Source organism: Sminthopsis crassicaudata, chromosome 3 (genome assembly GCF_048593235.1).
Source record: "Sminthopsis crassicaudata isolate SCR6 chromosome 3, ASM4859323v1, whole genome shotgun sequence".
Lineage (NCBI taxonomy): Eukaryota > Metazoa > Chordata > Mammalia > Dasyuromorphia > Dasyuridae > Sminthopsis > Sminthopsis crassicaudata.
Window position 1 is genome coordinate 549,421,892 of NC_133619.1, and position 25,777 is coordinate 549,447,668.

The following is a 25,777-nucleotide window of genomic DNA, read 5'->3' on the forward strand; positions in this document are numbered from 1 at the left end:
CCAGATTTCAATTCAATTTAGTTCAGTTCAACACTATCTAATATTAGCAAGGCATAGAGCCAACTGCTAATAATGTCAAGATAACAACGATATAGATTCCCTTTCAGGGACCTTGCTTTCTACTGAGTGGGAGAAAGGTATATAATAAAAATTACTTTGGGAGCAGAATAGAGATGATTACAAAAAAACTTCCAGAATATTTGTAGATGGAGAAAACCCTTTTAGTTGAAAGAGGAAGGAAGGCATCTTGGAGGAGGTTACACTTTAGCTAAGTTTTGAAGAATGACAAAAAAAAAAAAAAAAAAAAATCCATGGAATGAAGTAGGTTCCCATCATCTTGAGGTCTTTTAAAGTGCAGTTTGCTGATCACTTATCAGAATGATTACAGTTCAGGCATGAGTTGCACAAAATTATTTCTGAGATTCTTCCCATTTCAGAGATTCTTTGATTCTATGATGTTTTGAAACTAGTGTAGTAAACTAAGAAAATAACTAAGTCCCATTCATGTTCCTATATGTAATATTTGGAATAAATTAGGAAGGCAAAGGCATATGCCATAATGTATGCATGTTAGAAGTAAAAGATGTATTAAAATATAATATAACAGAAGGAAGGGACCTTCCAATATTTAACTCAGAAGAGAATATATCAGTGTTGGAAGGGATCTTAAAAATCAGAACATCTGAGATATAAGGGGCCTTGGAAAGCAATTGATCACTCACTTGAAAAGATGAGGCAGAGACAGGTGAAAAGCTTTGTTCCAATTTAGATAGGGAGCATAAATAATAGAGCTGAGATGCAAACCCAGATTTTCTAACTAAAACTTTTGTACTTTTTTCCTTTTAAGGATATAAAAAATGCTTTGTGTATTTTTTCAATAATTTTCCTATTAGATCACTACCAATTTACAAAGGAAGTACAGTTAAGTAAAGCAAGCCATTACTTTGATTATATTTAATCACATACAAATAGGTAGGTGGTATAGTGAATAGAATAATGGACTTACATTCAGGAAGATGTATTCAAGAAAAATATTGCTTTATATACTCATAATCCTGTCATATAATATTAGCTGCCTGAACTTAGGCAAATGACTTAGCTTCTCAGCATCAGTTGTCTCTTCAATAAAATAGATGCAATAAATATGCTAAAGTGCTTGCAATTAGTTAAACAACATTCAAATTTCAATATTATTACTATTATTATTTGTCAGCAATATACTATTTGTATATTAAAAAGAGGAACTCTGTTTCATTCTCCAGCCTCTGACATAAAAATTCATCATTCTTATTTAGATGAGTTTGGATAGTTTTCAGTGTTGTTTTCCTTACTTCAATATCATTTTCATTGTTCTAACCTACTAGCCTCTTAAAAATGAAAAGAAAGGGCGGAGCCAAGATGGCGGAGAAGAAACACACTACTCAGTGAACGTCCTCACTCCCTCACAACCAATTAGATAAATTAAGTCTCAAAATTAGCTCAGGACTGAGAGATACCACAAGGACTGGAAGCACGACTTACCAGCTGAAGAGAATCTGGAGTTTCAACAGGAAAGGTCAGTTCTCAGGGGAGGAATAAGAAAGACCAGCACAGACGGTGGGGTAGGGGCACACTGCGCCCATTGCGCTGGGAGGGGCTCTGGGATCAGAGAAGCCACTGAGGTAAAGGAATCTGGCACAGGCTGTTAGCTCTTCTCTGCTAATTATTTAGCAGTTCAGAAGAGAAAGCCAAAATATTTTAAAACTCAGATTAGATTTCCCTCTTCCCCCCACCCTGGGGGTGACTTGGCAGACTCGGCACCAGGGGGTGTGGCCTCAGCTACCTCCTGAGAATAGTTAAGAGACTGACAAGTGGGTGGATACGGCCCAAGGCAACACACACGGCCTAGCTTAGCTGGAGGGAGTGGAACTCAGCTCCAGGAAGTCCCAGAGAAGCGGAACCTTTGAACTAGGGACCGCGGTTTCTGGCAGACACTTCCAGTTTGAGCACAGGGGCTTCTCACGTCACCTGCTGCAGACATCCACTCCCCACCCGGACACATAGGCTGAGCTTCTTGCTGTCTTCACTATTCTACGCCCTCAAAGCACAGCAGTGCTAATCACCTCTGAGGCACTTCCAGGGAGGGGGTGGGGAACTCTCTCCCAGAGCTCTCTCTTAGTGCGGGCACAGGGGCCGCTGCATCCATCCGGTCTGGGAGGAAGCTGGTAAAGAAGTAAATAATTTCCTACCCCAGGGACAGACCCCAAAACATTTTTTAAGTATGAGCAAAAAAGCTAGAAAAACTATAGATTCCTTCTATACAGAGAAAGAGCGGGTACCCAACCCCGAGGAAGTTAACAGCAAAGATTCAGAAGATAACAACCTAAAGGGGAACGATTCCTGCCCCCCATCACATAACTCTCTCCTAGAAGAAGCTCTTAAGAAATTGAGGGAGATTGAAGAAAAATGGGGCAAGGAAAGGGAAGTTATGATAGAGAGTAACAACGTCCTGAAATTGGAGTTGGAAAAAATAAAGAATTCACAGGAGATGCAGGGAAACAAAATTAGTGAATTAGAAAAGGTTAAAAAAACACAGGAAAGTAGGATTTCTGAATTGGAAAAGATAAAAAAGTCTCAAGAAAATAGAATTTCTGAATTGGAAAAAGAAAATAATTCTCAAAAAAAAAATTAGGGAAATGGAAAAAAATTCAATAGAGCAAAATAATTCATTTAAAAACGAAATTGGGCATTTACAAAAAGAACTAAAAACTGTGAAAGAAGAAAATAACTCCTTAAAAGTCAGGATGGAACAAATAGAAATGAATGATTCACAGAGAACCCAAGAATCAGTCAAACAAAACAAAAAAAATGAGAAGCTGGAGAACAACGTCAAATACTTACTGGGAAAATCTATAGACCTGGAAAATAGATCTAGGAGAGATAATCTGCGGATTATTGGACTTCCAGAAAACTATGACCAAAAAAAGAGCCTAGATTCTATTTTACAGGAAATTATCAAAGAGAACTGTCCAGAGATAATAGAAACAGAAGGGAAAGTAGATGTGGAAAGAATTCATCGAACTCCTTCTGAAATAGACCCTAAAAAAAGAACACCACGGAATATTGTGGCTAAGCTGCAGAATTACCACACAAAGGAGAAAATCCTGCAAGCAGCTAGAAAAAAACAATTTAAATACCAAGGTGCCACAATAAGGGTCACCCAAGATCTGGCTGCCTCCACATTAAAAGATAGAAGGGCCTGGAACCTGATATTCCGTAAGGCAAAAGATCAAGGACTGCAACCAAGAATGAACTACCCAGCTAAGTTTAGCATCTTTTTCCACGGAAGAAGATGGTCATTCAATGAAACAGAGGAATTCTATATGTTTCTAAGAAAAAAACCAGACTTAAACAAAAAATTTGATCTACATCCACAAGACTGAAGAGAAACAGAAAAAGGTACACAGAACCCTTGAGAACTGTAACTCTGTTGTAGGTATATAAAAAATACTCAAGGATAATTTGATTTTACTGATATAAAAGAAAAAAAGGGGGGTGTAGTAAAGGGAAGGAGGTCGGTTCAGAAAAAGGGGAAGGAGTGATAAAAAGAGGGAAACTACATCCCAGGAAGAGACATAGAAAATACACCATATCTGAGGGAACTTAGTGAGGGGGAGAATCATTGTGTGAATCTTACTCTCATCAGAAGAGGCTCAAAGAGTAAATAATTAACATATTTGTTTTTCAGAGAATTTTCTCTCACCTCATTAAAAGGGGGGAGAGGAAAAGGGAAAAGGAAAAGGGGAATAAGTGAAGGGACTTGGAGGGAGGGGGGAGGGATCCTAAAAAAAAAAAAAAAAAAAAAAAAAAGAGGGAGGGTTGCGCGTCACAAGGGGGGTCTGTAAATTAAATATCGGGGAGGGGGATCAGGGGGGTCAAGGGAAAAAAGCATAATCTGGGGATAATACAATGGCAGGAAATACAGAATTAGTAATTTTAACTGTAAATGTAAATGAGATGAACGATCCCATCAAACGGAGACGGATAGCAGATTGGATCAAAAAGCAGAACCCTACAATATGTTGCCTACAGGAAACACACTTAAAGCAGGGAGATACATACAGAGTAAAGGTAAAAGGTTGGAACAGAGCCTATTATGCTTCAGGTAAAGCCAAAAAAGCAGGGGTAGCTATCCTTATCTCAGATCAAGCAAAAGCAGAAGTAGATCTCGTTAAAAAAGATAAGGAAGGAAACTATATCCTGCTGAAAGGTAGCATAAATAATGAAGCCATATCAATACTAAACATATATGCACCAAGTGGTATAGCATCTAACTTTCTAAAGGAAAAGTTAAGAGAACTGCAAGAAGAAATAGACAGTAAAACTATAATAGTGGGAGATCTCAACCTTGCACTCTCAGATTTAGACAAATCAAACCACAAAACAAACAAGAAAGAAATTAAAAAAGTAAATAGAACATTAGAAAAACTAGGTATGATAGACCTTTGGAGAAAACTGAATGGCAATAGGAAGGAATATACTTTCTTCTCAGCAGTTCATGGATCCTATACAAAAATTGACCATATACTAGGACATAAAGATCTCAAAATTAAATGTAGGAAGGCAGAAATAATAAATGCCTTCTTCTCAGATCACAATGCAATAAAAGCTACATTCAGTAAAAAGTTAGGGGTAAATAGACCAAAAAGTAATTGGAAACTGAATAATCTCATCTTAAAGAATGACTGGGTGAAAGAGCAAATTATAGAAACAATTAACAATTTCACCCAAGATAATGATAATGATGAGACATCATATCAAAATCTTTGGGATGCAGCTAAAGCGGTAATAAGGGGAAATTTTATATCTTTAGAAGCTTATTTGAAGAAAATTGAGAAAGAGAAGATTAACGAATTGGGCTTACAACTTAAAAGGCTAGAAAAAGACCAAATTATAAACCCCCAACCAAAAATTAAACTCGAAATACAAAAATTAAAAGGAGAAATCAATAAAATTGAAAGTAAAAAAACTATTGAATTAATAAATAAAACCAAGAGTTGGTTTTATGAAAAAGCCAATAAAATAGATAAACCTTTGGTAAATTTGATCAAAAAAAAGAAAAAGGAAAATCAAATTGATAGTCTTACAAATGAAAAGGGGGATCTTTCCACCAATGAAGAGGAAATTAGAGAAATAATAAGGAGTTACTTTGCCCAACTTTATGCCAATAAATTTGATAACTTAAGTGAAATGGATGACTTCCTCCAAAAATATAGGCTCCCTAGATTAACAGAGGAGGAGATAAATTGCTTAAATAGTCCCATTTCAGAAAAAGAAATAGAACAAGCTATTAATCAACTCCCCAGGAAAAAATCCCCAGGGCCAGATGGATTCACATGTGAATTCTACCAAACATTTAAAGAACAATTAGCCCCAATGTTATATAAATTATTTGAAAAAATAGGGGATGAAGGAGTCCTACCAAATTCCTTTTATGACACAGACATGGTACTGATACCTAAACCTGGTAGATCGAAAACTGAGAAAGAAAATTATAGACCAATCTCCTTAATGAATATTGATGCTAAAATCTTAAATAAGATATTAGCAAAAAGACTTCAGAAAATCATCTCCAAGATAATACACTATGATCAAGTAGGATTTATTCCAGGAATGCAGGGCTGGTTTAATATTAGGAAAACTATTAATATAATTGACCATATTAATAATCAAATTAATAAGAACCATATGATCATCTCAATAGATGCAGAAAAAGCATTTGACAAAATCCAACATCCATTCCTACTAAAAACTCTTGAGAGTATAGGAATAAATGGATTATTCCTTAGAATAATCAGGAGTATATATTTAAGACCGTCAGTAAGCATAATATGCAATAGAAATAAACTGCAACCTTTCCCAGTAAGATCAGGAGTGAAACAAGGTTGCCCACTATCACCATTACTATTCAATATAGTACTAGAAACGCTAGCCTTGGCAATAAGAGCCGAGAAAGAGATTCAAGGAATTAGAGTAGGAAATGAGGAAATTAAACTATCACTTTTTGCAGATGACATGATGGTATACTTAGAGAACCCCAAAGACTCTGCTAAAAAGCTACTAGAAATAATTCAAAATTTCAGCAAAGTGGCAGGATACAAAATAAATCCACATAAATCCTCGGCATTTTTATATATCACTAACAAAATGCAACAGCAAGAGATACAAAGAGAAATTCCATTCCAAACAAATGTTGATAGTATAAAATATTTGGGAATCCATCTACCAAAGAAAAGTCAGGAATTATATGAGAAAAATTACAAAACACTTGCCACAAAAATAAAATCAGATTTAAATAATTGGAAAGACATTCAGTGCTCTTGGATAGGCCGAGCGAATATAATAAAGATGACAATACTCCCCAAACTAATCTATTTATTTAGTGCTATACCAATCAGACTCCCAAGAAACTATTTTAATGACCTAGAAAAAATAACAACAAAATTCATATGGAAGAATAAAAGGTCAAGAATTGCAAGGGAACTAATGAAAAAAAACTCAGAGGAAGGTGGTCTAAGTGTACCTGATCTAAAGCTATATTATATAGCAGCAGTCACCAAAACCATTTGGTATTGGCTACGAAATAGACCGGTAGATCAGTGGAACAGATTAGATACAAAGGACAAAAAAGGGTACATCTATAGCAATCTAATCTTTGACAAACCCAAAGATTCCAACATTAGGGATAAAAATTCATTATTCGGAAAAAACTGTTGGGAAAACTGGAAATTAGTATGGCAGAAATTAGATATGGATCCACACTTAACACCATATACCAAGATAAGATCAAAATGGGTCCATGATTTAGGCATAAAGAGGGAGATAATAAATAGATTAGAGGAACAGAGGATAATCTACCTCTCAGACTTGTGGAGGAGGAAGGAATTTATGACCAGAGGAGAACTAGAGATCATTATTGATCACAAAATAGAAGATTTTGATTACATCAAACTAAAAAGTTTCTGTACAAATAATACTAATGCAAACAAGATTAGAAGGGAAGTAACAAATTGGGAAAATATTTTTAAAAACAAAGGTTCTGACAAAGGTCTCATTTCCAAAATATATAGAGAACTGACCATAATTTATAAGAAACCGAACCATTCTCCAATTGATAAATGGTCAAAGGATATGAACAGACAATTCTCAGAGGAAGAAATTGAAACTATATCCACTCACATGAAAGAGTGTTCCAAATCACTACTGATCAGAGAAATGCAAATTAAGACCACTCTGAGATACCACTACACACCTGTCAGATTGGCTAAGATGACAGGAACAAATAATGACAAATGTTGGAGGGGATGTGGGGAAATTGGGACACTAATACATTGCTGGTGGAGTTGTGAAAGAATCCAGCCATTCTGGAGAGCAATCTGGAATTATGCCCAAAAAGTTATCAAACTGTGCATACCCTTTGACCCAGCAGCGCTACTACTGGGATTATATCCCAAAGAAATACTAAAGAGCGGAAAGAGACATATATGTGCCAAAATGTTTGTGGCAGCTCTTTTTGTTGTAGCTAGAAACTGGAGGATGAATGGATGTCCATCAGTTGGAGAATGGTTGGGTAAATTGTGGTATATGAAAGTTATGGAATATTATTGCTCAGTAAGAAATGACCAGCAGGAGGAATACAGAGAGGGTTGGAGAGACTTAAATCAACTGATGCTGAGTGAAATGAGCAGAACCAGAAGATCACTGTATACTTCAACAACGATACTGTATGAGGATGTATTCTGATGGAAGTGGAAATCTTCAACATAAAGAAGATCCAACTCACTTCCAGTTGATCAATGATGGACAGAGGTAGATACACCCAGAGAAGAAACACTGGGAGGGGAATGCAAATTGTTAGCACTAATATCTGTCTGCCCAGGTTGCATGTACCTTCGGATTCTAATGTTTATTGTGCAACAAGAAAATGATATTCACACACATGTATTGTACTTAGACTATATTGTAACACATGTAAAATGTATGGTATTGCCTGTCGTCGGGGGGAGGGAATAAGGGAGGGGGGGTAATTTGGAAAAATGAATACAAGGGATAATATTATAAAATATATATATATATATAATAAAAAAAATTAAAAAAAAAATGAAAAGAAAGCAGGGGAACACTTTCCATAGACAATTCACTTTCTCTAATTGTTATTTGTGCATAAATTTCCTTAAAATATATTGAAATGTCTCTGATACCTTGGACATAAATGAATGCATACAGCTTCAGTAAACAATATCAATCAGCTTGAACCTCAACATCATCACCAAGAGAAAAACTACCGAAAAGCATGTATCTCACATGCTAAGGGAAAAATTTTAATGAAAATATCTAGAGGACTGGTGAAATATATACAGAGAACTCTCCTGGCTTGCTAGGTACAAGTCATGCCCTCAAATGTCTGTAGCTTTTTTGATTGTCATGGTCTTTTTCCTGGAACATTGATTCTATTGGCTGTACATTGCCTTCTAAATCAATTTTAAAATATAGTCTTTTCAGTTGACCTTCAAGGCACTATGCTGATCATTTTATGCCTACCTTCCTTAATCTCCAACTCATTTGCTTGCATTTTTACTGTTGTTTGTAAAGACCTCTACCTCCTGACTTCCTGCTATGTTTTGATGTTTACTGGTCTGTGTCAACATAACTGTACTTCTAGTTTGGTTTCAACACCTCATTGGATAAAATCAATCCTTCCAGAAAGTTTCTTATGAAGATAGACTATTTCTAAATAATGTCTTAGAAGTCCTCAAGCACTATGGAATCCCAAATTATGTGGTATCTTCCAACTCTGACATTCTATTATTTAAGGGATAATTAATTTTAATATGCAAAGATTCTCTAAGAATATTCCTGTATTATTTCTACCTCATTGTATGTGGATTCTGTTTGGTTAATCAATCATGTCTGATTCCCCATGACTCCTTTTTGCAGTTTTCTTAGCTAAGATACTGGAATGGCTTTCCATTTCTTTCTCTAGTTCACTGTACAGATGTACACTGAGGCAAACAGGAATAAGTGACTAGGCCAGGGTCATATAGCTAATGTCTGAGACCAAATTTAAATTCAAGTCTTCCCAACTCCAGGCCTAGAAGTCTAATCCAAACTACCAAACTAGTTGGTTGGTAACACCTCCATATTATTGACATATATTTTTCCCTTAAATATTTGTCACTTATGTCTCTCTATTGGAACTATAAGGAAAGGTAAAACAAAAAGCCATGATTCTGGAGATCTCTGAAAACAGGTAAGTCCTAGATACCCAAATTTATTTTACTTAAATGGCATGTATAATGGAATCATCAAAGTTGGCAAGTATTTTATATATACTATTTAGCTTGAATCTCAGGTTTTGATATTATACTCTGAAAGATCTTGGGAAAACAATTTCCTACTATGATCTAGTACCATCATTTACATACTGAAGAAACTGAGCCAGAACAGGCACTAAGTGTTGTAGGTCCTGTTGACAGTCTGATGAACAATACAGATCCCTTCTATGAAAATTTATTTTTTAATAATAATAGTTTTTCATTTTTCAAAATACATGCAAAAATAGTTTTCAACATTCACCCTTGGAAAATCCCATGCTCCAATTTTTTCTCTTCCTTCCTCCCCCTTGTTTAGACAGAAACAATCTAATATAGACTAAACATCTGCAATTCTTTTAAATGCATTTCCACATTTATCATGCTGCACAAGAAAAATCAGATCAAAAAGGAAAATAAAGAGAAAGCCAAAAACAAGCTATCAAATAACAACAAAAAAGATGAAAATACTATATTGTGATGCACATTCAGTCCCCAAAGTCTGGATATAATTACTCTCTCCATCACACATCTATTGTAACTGGCAGGAATCACTTCATTGTTGAAAAGAGCCAAATCTATCGTATTAATCATCATATAATCTTGTGATTGCTGTGTTCATGTGATATTCTCTTGATATTACTTACTTTATGGAGCATTATCATGTAAGTCTCTCCAGGCCTTTCTGAAATCAGGCTGCTGATTGTTTCTTTTAGAAAAATATTACATTACATTCATAAACCATAACTTATTCAGCCATTCCCCAGCTGATAGGAATCCACTCAATTTCCACTTCCTTGACAATACAAAAAGGGATTTTTCAAACATTTTTGTACAAGTGGGTCCTTTTTCCTTTTTATAAGGGAATATAGACACAGTAGAGACACTGCTGTATCAAAGGGCATGCACAATTTGATAGAATTTTGGGCATGGTTCCAAATTGCTTTCCAGAATAGTTGGATCAGTTGACAATTCCACCAACAATGAATGTGTTAGTGTCCCAGTCTCCCAACATCCCTTCCAACATTTAGCATTATATTTTCCTGTCATCTTAGCCAATCTGAGAGATGTGAATGGTACCCTTGGGCAACTGACAAATATGAGTAATTGAAAGTAATGCTTTAAATTCCTTAGAGGGCAGTGAAAATAAAGATTTTTTTTTTCCAATTTAAGCATATAGCCCCTTCTCCCAATCCATCTATGAATGGCCAGAGATTCAAGTTAAGAAACTTTACACTTGATAATACTCATGTAATTTTCAACTAAATTCTCTGACATTATGATACTTTACTAAACAACAAAAGAAAAATACTTTTAAAAATTACAGCTTTTTTATTTTTAATATATATAAATAATTTTGAACATTTACCCTTGCAAAACTTTGTGCTACAAGTATTTTTTCATTCCCTTTCCTCCACCCTCTCCCCTAGATAGCAAAGAATCTAATATATGTTAAACATGTGCAATTCATCTATACATATTTCCATAATTATCATACTGCACAAAAAATCAGATCAAAAAGGAAAAAAAAATGAGAAAGAAAACATAATGAAAGTAAACAATAACAAAAAGTGAAAATGCTACATTATTATCCACACTCAGCCCCCACAGTCCTCTCTCTAGGTGTAGATGCCTCTCTTTATCACAAGAACATTGGAGTTACTCTGAATCACCTTGCTGTTGAAAAGAAACATGTAAGTCTGAATTGATCTATGTATAATCTTACTATTGCTTTATACAATGTTCTCCTGGTTCCATTCACTTCACTTAGCTTTGGTTCATGTAAATCACTCCAGATTTTTCTTAAAGTATTCTGTTGATTATTTCTCATAGATTAATAATATTCTATAACATTCATATACTATGACAGCCATTTTTTAATTGATAGGAATCCACTCAGATTCCAGGTTCTTGCCACTACAAAAATTTTTGCACATATAAGTCATTTTCTCTTTTTAAAATGATCTCTTTGGAATACATGCCCAGTAGAGACACTGCTGGATCAAAGGGTATGCACAATTTAATACCCTTTTAAGCATGATTACAAAATGTTCTCCAGAAATGCTCATCAACAATGTATGTGTCCCAGTTTTCTCATATCCCCTGCAACATTCATTATCTTTTCCTGTCATCTTAGCCAATCTGAAAGGAATGTAGTGGTACCTCAGAGTTGTCTTAATTTACATTTCTTTCATCAACAGTGATTTAGAGCATTTTTCTCATGAGTAGAAATGGTTTTAATTTCTTCATCTGAAAAGTGTTCATATCTTTTGATCATTGACTAATTGCAGAATGGCTTGAATTCTTATACATTTGAATCAATTCTCTATATATTTTTAAAATGAGGCCTTTATCAGAATCATTGGATGTAAATTTTTCCAGTTTATTGCTTCCCTTCTAATCTTGTCTTCAATTGCTTTATTTGTACAAAAACTGTTTAACTTATTTTAATCAGAATTACCCATTATTCATTCCATAATGTGCATTTCTTCTTTGGCCACAGATTCCTTCTTTTTCCACAGATCTATGAGACAATATCTTTTGTTCTTCTAATTTGCTTATCCTATCAATCTTTATGTCTCAATTATGCACCCATTTTGACCTAATCTTGGTTAATCTTAGGCTGTTAGGTCTGGGTCAATGCCTAGTTTCTGCCATACTGATTTCCATTTTTTCCCAGAAATTATTTGTCAAATAGTGAGTTCTTATTCCCAAAGCCAGGGTCTTAGGGTTTATCAAACACTAGATTATTATAGTCACTGACTATTATATTTTGTGAACCTAATCTATTATACTAAATGACTACTTTATTTCTTAACCAGTACCAAATGGTTTTGATCACTGCTGTTTTACAATGTAGTTTTAGATCTGCTACAGCTAGGGCACCTTCATTTCTTTCTTTCTTTCTTTTTTTCCATTAATTCCATTGACAGTTTTGATCTTTTGTTCTTCCAGATGAACTTTGTTATTTTTTTCTAGCTCTGTAAAATGATTTCTTGGGTGTTTGATTAATATGCCACTGAATAAGTAGGTTAATTTCAATAGTATTGCCATTTTTATTATATTAACTCAGCCTATGCATGAGCACTTGACATTTTTCCAATTGATTAGATTTGACATTATTTATGGAAAGTGTTTTGTAATTGTGTTCATGTAGTTCCTGACTTTTCCTTAGCAGGTAGACTCCCAAGTATTTTATATTAGCTACAATTATTTTAAATGCAATTGCAGTTTGTATGTCTTGCTGCTGGACTTTGTTGATAACATAAAAATGCTGATGAATTATCTGCATTTATTTTGTATCCTGCAACTTTGTCAAAGTTGTCAATTGTTTCTAGTAGTTTTTTTTTTTTAGTTGATTCTCTAGGATTCTCTAAGTAGTCATATCATCTGCAAAGAATGATAATTTAATTTCCACATTACCTACTATAATTTATTTGTAAGGTTTGAATTAAAGGTGTGAACTCTGAGCTAGAAAATTGTTAAGTACTGATTCAGCACCTAGTGAGAACCAAGAACCTAACAGAGTAGAAAGATGGAATAAGAACAGGAAATTTAGGGCGAGCCAAATTAACTAGAATAGGTTATAATGGGAAGTTAAGGAGGGTAATGAAGAAGGATTTTTGTCACATTCAGGGGTGCATAACAGAAACCTGGACAATAGTGTTTATGATACTTACAATACAAATTTAACCAGATAAGAGGAATGTTGATAACATTATAGATATGATAATGAAACAGAGATAATTCTGGTAAATTATGAGCGTCTATGTCAAAGTTATAATGAAGCTCACCAAGGATTATGATAATGAATTTTTATGGGGATGAATTCTCTCATAATAAGGCTCAGTGAACAGAGTGTTACACCTGGATTCAGGAAGACCTGAGTTCAAATTCCACCTCAAGCCCTTACTATATATGTAATCCTGGGCAAGTTATTTAACTCGGTTTGCCTCAATTTCCTCAACTTTAAAATGAGCTAGCCAAGGAAATGGTAAGCTACTCCAGTATCTTTTTCATGAAAATTCCAAATAGTATCACAGACTTGTAACATGACTAAAATAACTGAATAACAACATACATACACACAATATAAAATAAATTCAAGTATATAAATATTCCCTATAACAGTATAATGTATGTAATAACTACTATAATATATGTGTACGTGTATATATGAGTATATCAATATATTTACATATCTATATAATTTAAAGGAAGAAAAAGAAAAGGAAATGCTCTAAGTTCTCAACAACCATATGAATAAATGTATCAATTTACTATTAATAAAATAAATTCTAATTTAAATCTGAGTTCAGAACACACTTATTAGATTGACAAAAATAGTAATAAAGGCATCTTGTGATGAGGGGGTGTGAGATTATAGGAATACCAATGCATTGTTGGTGGAATAGTGAATATGTCTAACTATGGAAAGAAAGTTGCCACCAACAATTACTAAACTTTTTGTAAACTTTTCTTCAGCAATGTATCCCTATGTATCCTGAAGGAACAACAGCTAAAGAAAAGGACTCCTATTACAGAATATTTATATCAATAATTTTTGATGTAACAAAGAGCTAGAAACAAAGTAGAAACCAATCATCTGGAGAATGGCTTAACAAATTATGATATACAAATGTAACAGCATCTTTAATTATGTTGTATGAAATGATGAAACAGACTGACTTTTAGAAGTCTGAAGAAACTTTCATGAAATGATGAAAAAAAATAGCAAGTATAACCAAGAAAATCTTTTTTTTTTTTTTTTTTTTTTACAATGACAACATTTTACATGCAAGACTTGCAAATGCTTAGGAATTCTTAAAAATGTAGTGGTCAGTCGAAACCCCAAAAAGATTTTGAGTGCAGCATATTTTCCATCTCTTGGCAGGTAGAAAGTAGTTGGCAAGTACAGAATGAAATCTATACCTTCATAAAGGATCAATATGAGGTTTTATTCTTGATTACACTTATTTTAAAAGAGTAGACCAGATGATTAGACCAGAAGGAAAAGCTTTTTGGTGAATCTTATGACAGTTATTGGTAGTGACATCCAAAGAGGACAAAATAGAAAAAAGTCTCTTGGAAAAATTAAAAAAATACTCAGAAGAGAGTAGAAAGGATTTCAGAAGGAAACACAGTAAGTTAGTTTTGGGACTATTGTGTTTAATACACACACACATACACACACACACACTATATCATTCTCAGTTTCATATACCTCATCCCTTATCTATTCTTCATTGTTAAGGAAACATTTACCATGACTATTGTCAAATTTATAATAAAAATACAATATTTAAATTAAAAAATATTAAAAGGGACAACTAGTCATTGTGCATAGAAAATTAGCCTTGGAATCAAAATCTCATTTTAAGTTCTAGTATTGATGTATCATGACTATGTAACCATTATCTAGTTATTTAACTTCTTAATATCTAAAGCTATTTTCTAAGAGCACAAGAAACAAAATAGTTATATATCAGCCTTGGTAGATTTTTCTCAAGACAAGATCTCTATATTTATTAAATTAGATAAAATTGGTGTGTGTGTGTGTGTGTGTGTGTATGTGTGTGTATGTGTGTGTGTGTATAGAATGTTGTAAAACCAGATCTTTTTACAGCTAAAAAATAGAGGTTCAAGTACTTCTCATGATACATTTATGAAACATCCCAAATTTTACAATGCATTAAAATAATGTGAAGGAAGCAATGTGAGAATTAATTCACATATTTTATCAACACAAAAATTGAAGTTTAGACAGATGGATTGATTTCCCTATTATAAGACTAATGATAGAGAAATGTCAATGTCTTTTTCATGCTAAATTCAATGTTTTCTCTAGTATAATATGGTGTGGAAGGTTGCATTTCAGAGCTACTCTCTCAAATAGTACTAAACTGAAAACTGTTTGAAAACAATTCCCCTCCTTTTGTTTTCCTACTTTTCACAAGTGAGGTGAAATTAATAGGTCTTCTTACAAAGAGTTCCAATTTTCCCAAGAATTTCAGAAACCAACAAAAAAGATACCATTCCCTGAATGGGCTGTTTCTGAACGAAGCATACCAATTCACAAAGACAGATAATATGACATATTTTTATGAATGGAGCTATATAAAATATTGTTAGGAGCTGATTTAGTCAAACCAAGAAGCACCAAGGAAGAAGGAATAAAAAAAAAAGAAGAAGAAAGGAATATAGAGAACAGAAATATCAGCAAGATGGAATGATGGTATGTTTAGAACACAATTCTTCAGACAGTCTAACTTTACTTAGGCCTCTCTCAGATGTAACTTATCTTAACAGATGCAAATGATTAGACCAGATCACCACCATAAATGAATACTGACTGTTTTGTTTTTTTCTTTAGGGCATAAGGGAAATCAACTGATAGTAATGTATTCTAACTGCAAACCTAGAACTATTTCACTTATTCTGCAGAGTACCTGTGCTTTTTGAATCTTTTTACTTTGTGCTTTTGGTGGTCCTTTGTAGTATCTATATTTCAGTGTTAAATGTAGCTTAAAATAAGTGTATGTGGTTTGATCCAGCATCTTTAGGGATTGTGTGACACTGTCCAGTAATATAATTGAAAAAAAAATCCATATATTTGCAATTAGAAAATCTAGATCTTAGACATTCTGCTTATATGACCTTGAACTAGATGCTTACTTAGTTTTCTTTCAGTTCTAAAAATGGAGCTCCTCATATATTTATACAGAATATTACCCTTGAGAGACCTCATTTATGATGATTAAATTTTTTTCAAGTTTGTCAGTCTTCAATGTATGAAAGATAGAGACTTCACATATGCTTTCTGGGGCCATAAATTCATGCTGTCTATGACAACATTTTTTTCATCTTCTTTCTTCTTTTTAAAAATACACAATTTTAGAAATGGGAGTACTGGGGGGACATTTTGGGAATCAACATATGGATAAAAAATAGAAAAAAAAATTGTGCTTCATCAAAAATGTCCACTTATGTTCCTGAAAAGCAATTTACAGTAAAAGTTCGCAAAGCTGTGAGCTCTGCGGGAAAGGGCATGCATCTGTCTTCTGCATAATTGGAATTTGCAACATGTTATAGTACAGTTGCTGTGCATCTGTTAAAGGCCAGGAATTTATTAGAGTAAATTAGAAATTACAGGAGTTGGTTTTTGATAAAGAAATCCCTGAGCATTCTCTAGCAGCTCTCTGTGGAATGCTTTGAGCATAATGGGAAACTTCTGTGGTTACACAAGGCTGAATGTTGCTTTGATAATGACTCTATTACTTGGATTTAGATCACGGTAAAACATGCTAGGGAAGCATTTGGAGATTTTCAGGGGGATGCACTTTTAATGATTGAAGTTCACACTGGAAAGAATTAGAAAGCCAATATACTTTACTAAAATGGGAGTATCATAGTGTTATAGAAAGGACACTATCCAAGAGCTGGTGGATTGAGTCAAATGAAGGTTACTTGAATGACTCATGAATGCTTAGCTTTGAAAAAGAACACTTGGACTAGACAAAGTTTATAGATAGATTCAACTAGGTTTGTTCTATTTAATCCCTAAAGGAAAAAACTAGGAAAAATGGAGGGAAGTTGAGAACCAAATTTAGGTCTGATATTAAGAAAAACTTTTAAACAATTAGAGTGTTTCTAGAATGGAATAGGCTGCCTGTGTAGACTGTGGGAATACCTATCAAAGAAGATCTTTAAGAAAAGGCTTTAAGAAAATGTTGTCTCAGGTATGTTATAGTAAAAAGTATGACTTTTCAGAAATGGATTGGTCTCTAGGTGGTCGCTGAGGTTTCTTCCAACTCTAAAAATCTTTGGTTCTACCTTCTGTAGAGCAGCTAATTTGTGGAGTCAAGATAATTCATATTTCTGAATTCAAATCTAGCCTCAGACACTTATTATATGTCTATTCTTGAGAAAGTCAGTTAACCTTGCTTGTTTAAATTTCCTCACTTGCAACATGAGCCAGAGAAGAAAATGGCAAACCACAGCAGTATCTTTGCTAAGAAAAGCCCAAATCACAAAGAATTGGATATTATTGAACTACAACATGACTCTGTAAGGCCTTGCTTTTAGCCTCAAAAATATCCTACTTTATATTAATCATTGGTTTAAAAAAAATCACAGTAGAAAATATCTAGGGTGTATTCAATTAGTAAAGTTTTCATGAGCAGAATGAAGACTTGTTATATGTCCTTAGGTAAATCACTGTTAGAGAGTTTTTAAATAATTTTCACAAGATTAAATAATCAGTAAGGACTGATGTATGGAAGATCATTGATTCAGAACTAGAAAGTTCCTCTAGACATTATTTTATTAGTAAGGACTTGAAAAGAGTTTAAATGACATATCAAAAGCAACATAAGTTCTATATAGTAACAAAAGGATTTGAACCCAGCTCTGATGATGCCCAATCCAGTATTTTTTGGCAGTATCATGCTATCTCCTAAATTGATTTGTGCTATAATATGATTAAGTATGAAGAACCCGACCCAGAGTCAAAGGATGCAGATTGAATCCCTGAAGTAGGGCTAGCTGTATGATATTACATAAAACATCCCTTCCCTTTCCCTTTCCTTTTCCCTTTCCCTTTCCCTTTTCCTTTCCCTTTTCCTTTTCCTTTTCCTTTTCCTTTTCCTTTCTCTAATCACACATTCTATCAAATAGAAGGCAATATTAGTAAGATGAGACACATATTTGGGTGTTTATTTAAGGTGGTATTTTTCAGGTCATGAACCTAGCAATATTCATTAACTTCCCTCTAATTCTATTTTATTTGAGTTGGCATTTTCTATATTAAAGACCACCGGAGAAGGTTATTCTGTCATTGAGATATAGCTGGACATACCAAGGTAAATATTTCTTTTTGAAAATGAAAATATGATAGAATTTAGATTTTGTTTGCTTTTTAGGGGACTTCATTTTGGGAATTATGCATTCCTAGTATTTGCAAATTCTCTCTGAGGCAGCAAAGACTAAACATTCAAAGAAGTTTTTACCTAAACACAAACCATACATATCTGGGAACTTAGGCAAACAATGCATATATATATAATTTTTATGAAAAAAAAAAAAGGCAAAGGATAGCCTTCCAGCGTCCCTCTCATTCATCACCATTCTATAAAAATCATCTGCAGAAGTTTTTCAATCACATCTGTTTTTAGAGGTCCAAAGAAGCAATCTCAGAAACCTTTCTATGGTTGATTTTTAAAACATTGCCTTTGAGGACAATAACACATTACTGTCTTAATCCCCCCTTCTACTTTGATGTTGTTGTTGTGATTATTTATTTATTTGTTTGTTTTCAATACATTTGAGGGTTTCTAGATGGAAGAGGCTATTTCTTTCATCTCTTTGACATTTCCCTTAATCCAATACATTACTAGGCACATGGTAGGTACTTTAAAATTATTTTGGTTAAGTAGGTCTGGGTTCATATTTTGGCTTTACTTATTACTTATATAACTTATAATAAGTCATTTCATTTTCTTGTGTTTCAATTTCTCTATGACATAAAGCTTGCTGATTAGATTGTCACTGCGCTGTATCTGACAAATACATGCACAGATGACCAAGGATCACTTGGGATTTATCTATATAGTACTATTTTGAATTCCTCTTTTATTAAATATGTAAATCTCTCTTTCTTTCTCTCTCTAATATGTGAGTGTAAGTTTGTGTCTCTGTGTGTGTATGTATATATACATATGTACATATATATATATATATATTTCTTGATTTCTTACTAGTTACTTATATAAAACAATATTTCCTCACACTCCATAATTGCACATATTAATTGAACACAGTTCAACAGCTAATAAGCATTTTATATTGGTACTATTGATAATTAGATGGAAAGAAAATTTAAAAAAAAGATTTTCATCTTTTTTATATGGTGCTTGTCTTCATGCAGTTTTTATTTTAGTGGAATACAACATATATGCATTGCATAAATTACATAACTAAAAATAATGACCTAATTATCATGAAAAATAGAACACATGATGCATGAGAGAAATAATGTACTATAGAAGATCTGAGGATGAACTATGCCCAAAGGGGTATAAAATCATGCATAACATTTCATCTAGTAGCTTCACTGCTGGGTCTGTATACTGAAGAGATAATTAAAAAGTGAAAAGAAACCATATATGCAAAAATATTTATAGCAGCTCCTTTTTGCATTGACAAGGAATTGAAAATTGAAAGGATGCCTATCAGAAAATAGATGAACAAGTTATGTTATAGAAAGGTAATGGGATATTACTGTTCTATAAGAAATGCCACCAGCTAGGTGGCACAGTGGATAGAGCACCAGCCTTGAATACAGGAGGACCCAAGTTCAAATCTGGTCTCAGACACTTAACACTTCCTAGCTGTGTGACCCTGGGCAAGTCACTTAACCCCAGCCTCAGGAAAAATAAAAAAAGAAAAAAAAGAAATGATGAGCAGGCTCATTTCAGAAAAAGTTTGGAAAGGCCTCTCTGAACTGATGGTGAGTAAAGTGAGCAAAACTAGGAGAACATTGTATACACTAACAGTGAAATTATGTGATAATCAACTGTGATGGACTTGGATCTTCTCTGCAATTCAATAATTCAAGATTATTCCCATAAATTTGAGATGGAAAATACCAAAAACATGAAGAATAAATGTGCACTAAAGCATAGTATTTTTACCTTTTGGTTTCTTTGTTTTTCTTGCGTTTTGTTCCCTTATGTCTGATTTTTTTTATATATACAACATGATAAATACAGAAATGCTTTTAAACAAATCACACATAATTTAATCTATATCAGTTTGCTTATTGTCTTGGGAGTGAAGAGGTGAGGGAAGTAGGTTGAAAAACTTGAAACACATAATTTTACAAAAATGAATGTTGAAAACTATTTTTATATGCATTTTGAAAAGTAAAATGCTTTTGAGGGGGGGAAAAAGAAGATATGGGGATGGAAGTATTTCTAGTTCAGAATATCAGTAAAAGTTTCATGGAATACGTAACATGATGGCTAGCATTTCCACATGTGGAGAAGAGACAATTCAATAGTAAACATAAGAAACAGCCTGAACAATGAATGAATAGGAGGTAGCAAAATGCCATGGTTGCAAAATCCAATCAGGCAATCTATGAAAATTACTTTGTAAACCCTTAAGAAGCATATAAATGATGTCTATTACTACTACAATGAAAAGCGAATAGATAAATTTTGCTATATTATAGGTAGCTATAGAATAGAAATTAGTGCAATATAAAGCTAATAGAAAACAGTCTAGAGTCAATGGCAAAGTACAGAAGGCCTTGGATATCAGCATAAAGATTTTTTACTTTATGTTATAGACAATGGGGAGCTATATAATCAAACTTTGCTTTAAAAAGATGATTATAATTATGGCATGAAGGATGGACTGGAAAAACCATGGGAGTTAGAGTGACTTGTTAAGAGACTACTGACAATTTCATATACTAAGGATTCAGAAAATATCGAAGATACATTCCAACTCATAGATTTGAAAGATAAAGAAATAATTCACTAAGGGATGATGCAGGCTTAAATAGAGATAGCATTTGGAATGAAGAAGAAGGGTGAAATTAAAGAGATCCCTCAAAGGTAGAATACATAGGAATTCACAACTTACTGGCTGAATGGGTAATAGTGAAATATAAAATAAAGTTTATAAACCTGGTTTACTGGAAAGCTAGTAACTTAAAGAGTATCTTCTATTATGTGATATTTTTTGACTGTGAGGTCCTAAAGATAGAGTTGTGGAAGAAAAAAGTAATAAGTATTGCTTTAGTCTAAAGCAAAAAAAAAATATGTCCCTTTCCCCCATCATTAAACTCTATCAAATGGATCTTAAATACGTATATTGACTCTATGTCAATAAACATGTTTGAACTAGATATCAACCCACTCCCAACACAAACATACATGCATACATACATACATACATAAACACACACACACAGAGAGGCATTCTCTTAAAATGTTCTGTAATAGTAATTATTTTGAAAATCTAAGACCTTTTAGTTTTATGCTAATTGGATATAATACGTTCTGAGAACCTTTGCAACAAGAGCTGTTTGTTTTCAGTTTACTGGATTTTTTGTTGTTGTTGTTGTTATCCATAAGCATTTGCATATTCCAAGTCCTTGGAGATAGAATTATTTTCACAAAAAAGTTTTTGTCTAGTTATATATGTGTATTTTGATCCAGGATGGGATCCTCATTTGTCAGTAAACAGACTAGGGTTAGGTGACACTAACAATTTTAAAGCACTTTTGTTATCCCCTTCTTAATGCCAAGAGATGAGCAGTGTAATGCTTTAAAAGGCTTAGTGCTACTTCAGTTCAGTAAAGAGATGACCCTATGCCCTGGGCTTCATGTGTGCAGAATTATGACTGTAGCTCCCATTGTATCAGCACTTACTTCTTAGAAAACCTTCACTTCAAGACTTCAAGGTAGGCACACAAGCAAAACAAAAATATATTAGTAAAATAGTTGAATAGTACATTTTTTTTTTGTATTTTGTATTTTGGCTGTCATTCATGGGAGAATTGTCTTGTCCAGTGAACAGAGCTGTATTATTAAAAAGAAATATATTCAGGAGCTATTTGCTTGATTTTGAAGATTTGTTGGCCAGCATAAAGAATGGAGAAGAAACAAAAATAAATATTCTAAGTTTTATCAAAAAAAAAAAAAAAATATATATATATATATATATATATATATATATATATATATATATATATATATATATCATTGTGGGTGCTTAGTACATAGTGAGCATTTAATAGTTTTTTTTTTTTTTTTTAATTCATTCAGTCATTTCACTTCACGACTTATAGATCACTTTCCTCAGAATAGTCCTTTAAGTTAAATGAAACAATTGATATCTGAGTTTTAGAGTGAAGTAAAGTGATTTGGTATCAAAATCAGAACTTAAACTCTCAGTTCCCCCTTCCCCCCTATACAACATAGCACTTCCTATGGCAGATGTGCTGAGAGTTGCCTAAACTAGAAGATGCATTATTTATAAAATCCCGCAAACTGAACTGAAAAGGATCTGAGAAGTCATCTAGTCTCATCTTTCACACAATGCAATTTGATCAGTTTGGCAAAATTGCAGTATTTTTGACATTAATATTTCCAATTGTGGTACTTGGCTTTCAAAATGATTGTTAAGTTTTTTTTTTTTTTTTTTTTTTTTTTTTAATTTTTTTTTATTATATATATATATATATATATTTTATAATATTATCCCTTGTATTCATTTTTCCAAATTACCCCCCCTCCCTTATTCCCTCCCCCCGACGACAGGCAATACCATACATTTTACATGTGTTACAATATAGTCTAAGTACAATACATGTGTGTGAATATCATTTTCTTGTTGCACAATAAACATTAGAATCCGAAGGTACATGCAACCTGGGCAGACAGATATTAGTGCTAACAATTTACATTCCCCTCCCAGTGTTTCTTCTCTGGGTGTATCTACCTCTGTCCATCATTGATCAACTGGAAGTGAGTTGGATCTTCTTTATGTTGAAGATTTCCACTTCCATCAGAATACATCCTCATACAGTATCGTTGTTGAAGTATACAGTGATCTTCTGGTTCTGCTCATTTCACTCAGCATCAGTTGATTTAAGTCTCTCCAGGCCTCTCTATATTCCTCCTGCTGGTCATTTCTTACTGAGCAATAATATTCCATAACTTTCATATACCACAATTTACCCAACCATTCTCCAACTGATGGACATCCATTCATCTTCCAGTTTCTAGCTACAACAAAAAGAGCTGCCACAAACATTTTGGCACATATATGTCTCTTTCCGCTCTTTAGTATTTCTTTGGGATATAATCCCAGTAGTAGCGCTGCTGGGTCAAAGGGTATGCACAGTTTGATAACTTTTTGGGCATAATTCCAGATTGCTCTCCAGAATGGCTGGATTCTTTCACAACTCCACCAGCAATGTATTAGTGTCCCAATTTCCCCACATCCCCTCCAACATTTGTCATTATTTGTTCCTGTCATCTTAGCCAATCTGACAGGTGTGTAGTGGTATCTCAGAGTGGTCTTAATTTGCATTTCTCTGATCAGTAGTGATTTGGAACACTCTTTCATGTGAGTGGATATAGTTTCAATTTCTTCCTCTGAGAATTGTCTGTTCATATCCTTTGACCATTTATCAATTGGAGAATGGTTTGGTTTCTTATAAATTATGGTCAGTTCTCTATATATTTTGGAAATGAGACCTTTGTCAGAACCTTTGTTTTTAAAAATATTTTCCCAATTTGTTACTTCCCTTCTAATCTTGTTTGCATTAGTATTATTTGTACAGAAACTTTTTAGTTTGATGTAATCAAAATCTTCTATTTTGTGATCAATAATGATCTCTAGTTCTCCTCTGGTCATAAATTCCTTCCTCCTCCACAAGTCTGAGAGGTAGATTATCCTCTGTTCCTCTAATCTATTTATTATCTCCCTCTTTATGCCTAAATCATGGACCCATTTTGATCTTATCTTGGTATATGGTGTTAAGTGTGGATCCATATCTAATTTCTGCCATACTAATTTCCAGTTTTCCCAACAGTTTTTTCCGAATAATGAATTTTTATCCCTAATGTTGGAATCTTTGGGTTTGTCAAAGATTAGATTGCTATAGATGTACCCTTTTTTGTCCTTTGTATCTAATCTGTTCCACTGATCTACCGGTCTATTTCGTAGCCAATACCAAATGGTTTTGGTGACTGCTGCTATATAATATAGCTTTAGATCAGGTACACTTAGACCACCTTCCTCTGAGTTTTTTTTCATTAGTTCCCTTGCAATTCTTGACCTTTTATTCTTCCATATGAATTTTGTTGTTATTTTTTCTAGGTCATTAAAATAGTTTCTTGGGAGTCTGATTGGTATAGCACTAAATAAATAGATTAGTTTGGGGAGTATTGTCATCTTTATTATATTCGCTCGGCCTATCCAAGAGCACTGAATGTCTTTCCAATTATTTAAATCTGATTTTATTTTTGTGGCAAGTGTTTTGTAATTTTTCTCATATAATTCCTGACTTTTCTTTGGTAGATGGATTCCCAAATATTTTATACTCTCAACATTTGTTTGGAATGGAATTTCTCTTTGTATCTCTTGCTGTTGCATTTTGTTAGTGATATATAAAAATGCCGAGGATTTATGTGGATTTATTTTGTATCCTGCCACTTTGCTGAAATTTTGAATTATTTCTAGTAGCTTTTTAGCAGAGTCTTTGGGGTTCTCTAAGTATACCATCATGTCATCTGCAAAAAGTGATAGTTTAATTTCCTCATTTCCTACTCTAATTCCTTGAATCTCTTTCTCGGCTCTTATTGCCGAGGCTAGCGTTTCTAGTACTATATTGAATAGTAATGGTGATAGTGGGCAACCTTGTTTCACTCCTGATCTTACTGGGAAAGGTTGCAGTTTATTTCTATTGCATATTATGCTTACTGACGGTCTTAAATATATACTCCTGATTATTCTAAGGAATAATCCATTTATTCCTATACTCTCAAGAGTTTTTAGTAGGAATGGATGTTGGATTTTGTCAAATGCTTTTTCTGCATCTATTGAGATGATCATATGGTTCTTATTAATTTGATTATTAATATGGTCAATTATATTAATAGTTTTCCTAATATTGAACCAGCCCTGCATTCCTGGAATAAATCCTACTTGATCATAGTGTATTATCTTGGAGATGATTTTCTGAAGTCTTTTTGCTAATATCTTATTTAAGATTTTAGCATCAATATTCATTAAGGAGATTGGTCTATAATTTTCTTTCTCAGTTTTCGATCTACCAGGTTTAGGTATCAGTACCATGTCTGTGTCATAAAAGGAATTTGGTAGGACTCCTTCATCCCCTATTTTTTCAAATAATTTATATAACATTGGGGCTAATTGTTCTTTAAATGTTTGGTAGAATTCACATGTGAATCCATCTGGCCCTGGGGATTTTTTCCTGGGGAGTTGATTAATAGCTTGTTCTATTTCTTTTTCTGAAATGGGACTATTTAAGCAATTTATCTCCTCCTCTGTTAATCTAGGGAGCCTATATTTTTGGAGGAAGTCATCCATTTCACTTAAGTTATCAAATTTATTGGCATAAAGTTGGGCAAAGTAACTCCTTATTATTTCTCTAATTTCCTCTTCATTGGTGGAAAGATCCCCCTTTTCATTTGTAAGACTGTCAATTTGATTTTCCTCTTTCTTTTTTTTGATCAAATTTACCAAAGGTTTATCTATTTTATTGGCTTTTTCATAAAACCAACTCTTGGTTTTATTTATTAATTCAATAGTTTTTTTACTTTCAATTTTATTGATTTCTCCTTTTAATTTTTGTATTTCGAGTTTAATTTTTGGTTGGGGGTTTA

General features: G+C 33.4%; 1 long non-coding RNA gene across 2 annotated transcripts in view; it reads right to left on the reverse strand.

The window, feature by feature from the left end:
- LOC141563455 (uncharacterized) overlaps positions 1-25,777 on the reverse strand; it is a 1,961,515-nt gene that overhangs the window by 120,460 nt on the left and 1,815,278 nt on the right. The gene's annotated exons all lie outside the window — the stretch shown is intronic.